The sequence below is a fragment of the Pongo abelii genome, chromosome 16 (assembly GCF_028885655.2).
Source record: "Pongo abelii isolate AG06213 chromosome 16, NHGRI_mPonAbe1-v2.0_pri, whole genome shotgun sequence".
Lineage (NCBI taxonomy): Eukaryota > Metazoa > Chordata > Mammalia > Primates > Hominidae > Pongo > Pongo abelii.
This window is the reverse complement of record NC_072001.2, coordinates 17,986,713-17,992,665: the sequence shown is the minus strand read 5'-3', so window position 1 is coordinate 17,992,665 and position 5,953 is coordinate 17,986,713. Positions and strand designations below refer to the sequence as shown.

Here is a 5,953-nt window from a genome sequence, read left to right as displayed (position 1 = left end):
CCAAGAGGTAGCCAGAAATTCATTTCTTCAATTTTCCAATGTGAAAAACAACTAGAGTGCAGCAAGTCTCCGTGTGTGTGTCCCAGTGAGTCTCTGGAACACTCAGTGATGAAGTGTGTGCTCCAGCGTCAAGGACCCCGGTGCCCGGTGCTGTCATTTCCTGACCCTGTGTGTGTCCCTTACTTGCAGCAGTGACTCTTTGAGAAGACAGTGCCAAGAGGTTGGAGAGGAGGGTACGCTGCATCTCCACATGCCTGTCGGATTATTCACTAGCCAGCGACAGTGGGGTGTTTGAACCTCTAACCAAAAGGTCTGAAGCCAGTCTTACTATTTTGTTCTCCGTACGCAGAATCACCTGTGTTACTGGAAATCACAAAAAGATTCCGTACTGAACCTTTCATGCATTGACACTTTGTTCATTTTTTGAGCGGTAAGATATTTTTCTAGCTTCTTTCACCTTTGGGTGATTGGGTTTTAGAAAGAAGTCTTTCTCCCTGGCCCTGGGGGCCTAAGGCTTGAGTCTGATGGAGCTCAAAAAGGAGAATCAATGTATGCATCTTTTTATATATTTTTTATTTTTTTGAGATGGAGTCTTGCTCTGTCACCCAGGCTGGAGTGCAGTGGAGCTGCCTCGGCTCACTACAACCTCCGCCTCCTGGGTTCAAGCGATTCTCGTGCCTCAGCCTCAGTATGTTACTCTATTTTTTATTTAGGAAAAGAGTTGGTAAACTTTTCTTAAAGTGCCAGATAGTAAATATTTTAGGTTTTACGAGCCATAAGGTCTCTGTCACCTAATAGATGTACCCAGTACAGAATTTCTCACTTTAATTTCCAGTCTTTTGTGCTATCTGCTGGTTTCATTGTGAGCTGCAAGGAAATAGAGAGCTGGAGGATTGAAACCTAGTCTGAGAAGTTACTCTGTGAGAGAAGCAAACCCCAAAGGTAGAGTGGAAACAGCAATTATAAGAGGAAACGCGGCCAGTTGTGGTGGCTCAAGCCTATAATCTCAGCACTTTGGGAGGCTGAGGCGAGCAGATCACCTGAGGTCAGGAGTTTAAGACCAGCTGGGCCAACATGGTGAAACCCCGTCTCTACTAAAAATACAAAAAATTAGCCAGGTGTGGTGGCATGTGCCTGTAGTCCCAGCTACTTGGGAGACTGAGGCACAAGAATCACTTGAACCCAGGAGGTGGATGTTGCAGTGAGCCAAGATCACGCCATTACACTCCAGCCTGGGCGACAGAGCGAGACTCCGTCTCAAAAAAAAAAAAAAAGAGGAAACGCAACAAGACACAGCCTGTGGAACCTGCCAAGAAGAAGACAAAAGAAGGAGACTGTCTAGGACTGAGATCCAATTTGTGTGAGGAGGGTAGTGATGGAGGGGGCTAAGGGGCATGATGTGACAGCATAGGGACCTGTTTTAATGAACAGTGTTCATGGGGAGTTTTGAGAGACGTTGGGATGGAATTATGACCTTGCCACCTCAATAATTAACTAATTTGTCAGGTGCGGTGGCTCACGCCTGTAATCCCAGCACTTTGGGAGGCTGAGACGGGCAGATCACGAGGTCAGGAGATCAAGACCATCCTGGCTGACACAGTGAAACCCCGTCTCTACTAAAAATACAAAAAGATTAGCCGGGCAAAGTGGCAGGCACCTGTAGTCCCAGCTACTCGGGAGGCTGAGGCAGGAGAATGGCATGAACCTGGGAGGCGGAGCTTGCAGTGAGCCGAGATCGCACCACTGCACTCCAGCCTGGGCGACAGAGTGAGACTCCATCTCCAAAAAAAAAAAGAAAACTTAACTAATTTGATGGGTTTGTGTAAGTCACCACCCTGCCCCCACTTTGAGACAGGGTTTTGTTCTGTTGTCCAGGCTGGAGTGCAGTGGCACAATCCTAGCTCATTGCAGCCTCGTACTCCTGGGCTCAAGTGATCCTCCCGCCTCAGCCTCCCAAATAGCTGAGTGGGACTACAGGCGCTTCCCACCACACCTGGCTAATTTTTTAAGTTTTTGTAGGGACAGCGTCTCGCCATGTTCCCCAGGCTTGTGTTGAACTCCTGGACTCAAGTAATCCTCCTGCCTGTGCCTCCGAAAGTACTTGGATTACAGGCGTGGGCCACTTTGCCTAGCTGTTTTCATCATTACTTTGAAGAAAAATATATACTTTGATATTTTGATCATAAAACATGATAAGATTTTGCTATTTTTTTTTTGAGATGGAGGCTAAAGTTCAGTGGTGTGATCTTGACGGGTTCAAGCAATTCTCCTACCTCACCCTCCTGAGTAGCTGGGCCTACAGGTGTGTGCCACTACACAATTTTTGTATTTTTAGTAGAGATGGGGTTTTTCCATATTGGCCAGGCTGGTCTCGAACTCCTGGCCTCAGGTGATCTGCCCACCTTGGCCTCCCAAAGTGCTGAGATTTCAGGCATGAGCCACTGTGCCCGACCTGTAACAAGATTTTTTAAAGGCCATACCCAAAATTCCATTTTTAATCTTTCAATTTTTTTCTTTTCTTTTGATCCATAAAGCAATTGCATATATATTAAATCTTATTCTCCTGCATTTTGCCTACATGACATATACTTTTATCTTATAGAGCTAATGACATATAATCAATTATATATATTATTATTCTTTTGTTTTTACAGATAGGGTTTTGCTGTGTCATTCAGGCTTGAGTGCAGTGGCACTGTCTTGGCTCACTGCAGCCCCTATCTCCTGGGCTGAAGCCATCCTCCTGCTTCAGTCTCCCATGTAGCTGGGACTACAGGTGTGTGCCACCACAGGCAGCTATTTATTTATGTTCAGTAGAGGCATGGTCTCACTTTGTTGCCCAGGCTGTTCTTGAACTTCTGGGCTCAAACCATCTGCTCACCTTGGCCTCCCATGTCTGTTATATTTTTTGATAATTCTGTTTAGATGTACAGCTCTCAGTTTTTTAGCATGAGACAATAATACAACCATATGACACTAAATTGATGAAGTGCTTATAAAGTGGTTTTGAAATTCACATGGTAGTGCCAATTATATAATATTCTGTTGAAATGTCATTCTGATATCCTACATAATCCACAGAGATGTTGTTTAAAATGCAGGTTGAGCATTCCTAATCTGAAAATCCAAAATGCTCCAAAATCAAAATCTTTTTGAATATTGACATAATGCCACAAGTGGAAAATTCCACAGTTGACCTCATGCAATGGGTCAGTCAGAACACAGGAACACAGCACAGTTTATTCAACATCCCCCAGGGAAAAACTATCCTTCCAGCTCCCTTCAGCTTAGATGTATCTTTTACGTGCATGGCCAGATTTTCCCATGCAATTATAGCCATAAAAGGTGATGAAATGGCACACGTGCAGGCTGGATGCACCAACAGAAAGTTTTCCAAAATAACCCACATGGGGCAAAAGCCTCCTTGCATTATTCATTGTGTTTTGAAATTAAAAACAATTTTTTTCCTGCTTTGTGGTATAAATCTTTTGTTGAACTTTTCAGAAAGCCTGCAGATATCCCCATGGATAAGAGTAATAAGAAAAGAGGAAGAATTTATGTTTATGTATAGTGCAGAAAGTAAGTCAGGCTCTTGGAGAAACTAGACAGTGGTGTAAGGGTGAAATATCTTACAGAAGAGTATGGTGTTAGAATGACCACCATGTATGATATGAAGAAACAGGAGGGTAACTGTTGATGTTCTGTGCTGAAGGTGATTAACAGAAGTTAATGAAATATAGAAAAACACCACATGAAGCTAATAATGAAGATCTCCATTGTGTATTGAGAGTGGATCCATCAGCAATGCAGTGAACACATGCAACTTACTGTGCACTAATCATGAAATAAAGATATATCATGATGAACTGAAAATTGAAAGGAACTGTGAATATTCAACAGGCTGGTTGCAGAAATTTCTGAAAAATCATGATATTAACATTTTAAACATTTGTGGTGCTAGGGTCGGGCATGGTGGCCCATGCCTGCAATCCCAGCACTTTGGGACGCCAAGGCAGGCAGATCACCTGAGGTCCAGAGTTTGAGACCAGCTTGGCCAATGTGGTGAAACCCCGTCTCTACTAAAAATACAAAAATTAGCTGGGCGTGGTGGCGCGTGCCCGTGATCCCAGTTACTCGGGAGGGTGAGGCAGGAGAATCAGTTGAACCCAGGAGACGGAGGTTGCAGTGAGCTGAGATCATGTCATTGTACTCCAGCCTGGGCAACAAGAGTGAAAAAATCTCTCAAAAAAAATAAAAAATAAAAAAGATTTGTGGTGATAAAGCATCTCCTTTTTTTTTTTTTTTTTTTTTTTTTTTTTTGAGACAGGCTTTCACCATATTGGCCAGGCTGGTCTCGAGCTCCTGAGCCACCGCACCTGCCCTAAAGGCATGAATTTCTTACCAGTTCATTATTATGCTAACAGAAAGGCATGGATATCTAGGGACATCTTTTCTGATTGGTTTCACAAACATTTTGTAGCAGTAGTTGGTGCTTATTTCAGGGAAGCTGGACTGGATGATGACTGTTCCTCCTTAAAACTCTTCAGCTCATCCTGCAGCTGCAATTTTATCAAAAATAATGTTTATGCTGTGTGCTTTCCCTGAAGTGTGACTTCACTGCCATGTGACCAGGGAATCCCTAGATTGATGAAGAGTAAACATAAAAACACTTTCTTGAACAATACGCTGGCAGCTGTGAATAGATGTATGGGTGTGAAAGGGTTTCAAAAGGAGTGAAGGATGCCATATGTGCAGTTGTCAGGGCCTGCAACACAGTGACTAAAGGTACAGCTGTGCATGCCTGGCACAACTTCTGACCTTCAACTGTATTCACTGATGATAATGAACAAGGTGGTGATTTTGATGGCTTCTTCAGGAAAGTGAGAAAAATATGTAACATCCTTACATATGCAAAAAATATACCTTCAGTTTGTCAGTAAGCTGGAAGAAGTGGATAACAAGAAAGCTTTTAATATCGACAAAGAGGCTCCGGTTTCTTCGTTCACCCATGGTGATAGAGCTGACATTGATCTGAATCAGGGTGATTGTGATAATGAAGACGACATTAACACTGCAGAAAAAATACCTATAGATGACATGGTTAATGGTATGTGACGGGTTTACTGAAGGACCAGAACAGTGTTCATTCATAACAGAAAAAGAAATCATGTCAGTTTATAAAATGAGAGCCTTGGGCTGGGCACAGTGTCTCACGCCTGTAATCCCAGCACTTTGGGAGGCCAAGGCGGGCAGATCACTTGAGGTCAGGAGTTCAAGAACAGCCTGGCCAACACAGTGAAACCCTGTCACTACTGAAAATACAAAATTAGCTGGGCCTGGTGGCAGGCGCCTGTAATCTCAGCTACTCGGGAGGCTGAGGCAGGAGAATCATTTGATCCTGGGAGGCGAAGGTTGCAGTGAGCCGAGATCACACCACCGCACCCCAGCCTGGGTGACAGAGCGACACCCCATCTCAGAAAATAAATAAATAAATAAAAGGAGATCCTTCTAGACAATACTCGTTGTTAATGAGACAGATGACTTTAGAGGAAACATTTTAAAAAGCCATCCCTCAGAATGCCTCTTTATTCCTAGAGGACTCCCTGGAATTCTTATCAACTGCTTCTGATGATGTTTCTGCTTACTTTTTTTTTTTTTTTTTTTTTTTTTTGAGAAGGAGTCTCACTCTGTCGCCTAGGCTGGAGTGCAGTGGCACGATCTCGGCTCACTGCAAGCTCTGCCTCCCGGGTTCACACCATTCTCCTGCCTCAGCCTCCTGAATAGCTGGGACTACAGGCGCCTGCCACCATGCCCGGCTAATTTTTTGTGTTTTTAGTAGAGACGGGGTTTCACCGTGTTAGCCAGGATGGTCTCGATCTCCTGACCTCACGATCTGCCCACCTCGGCCTCCCAAAGTATTAATTTTTTTTTTTTTTTTTTGAGATGGAGTCTT

General features: G+C 43.8%; 1 long non-coding RNA gene across 1 annotated transcript; it reads left to right on the top strand.

Annotated features, from left to right (window-relative positions):
* The first annotated feature begins 502 nt into the window (after positions 1-502).
* Positions 503-3,677, top strand: LOC129050300 (uncharacterized). The gene is made up of 4 exons (XR_008513927.2): positions 503-942; positions 2,220-2,302; positions 2,655-2,776; positions 3,505-3,677. It is a non-coding gene; the product is annotated as an uncharacterized LOC129050300 (long non-coding RNA).
* Positions 3,678-5,953: the final 2,276 nt, after the last annotated feature.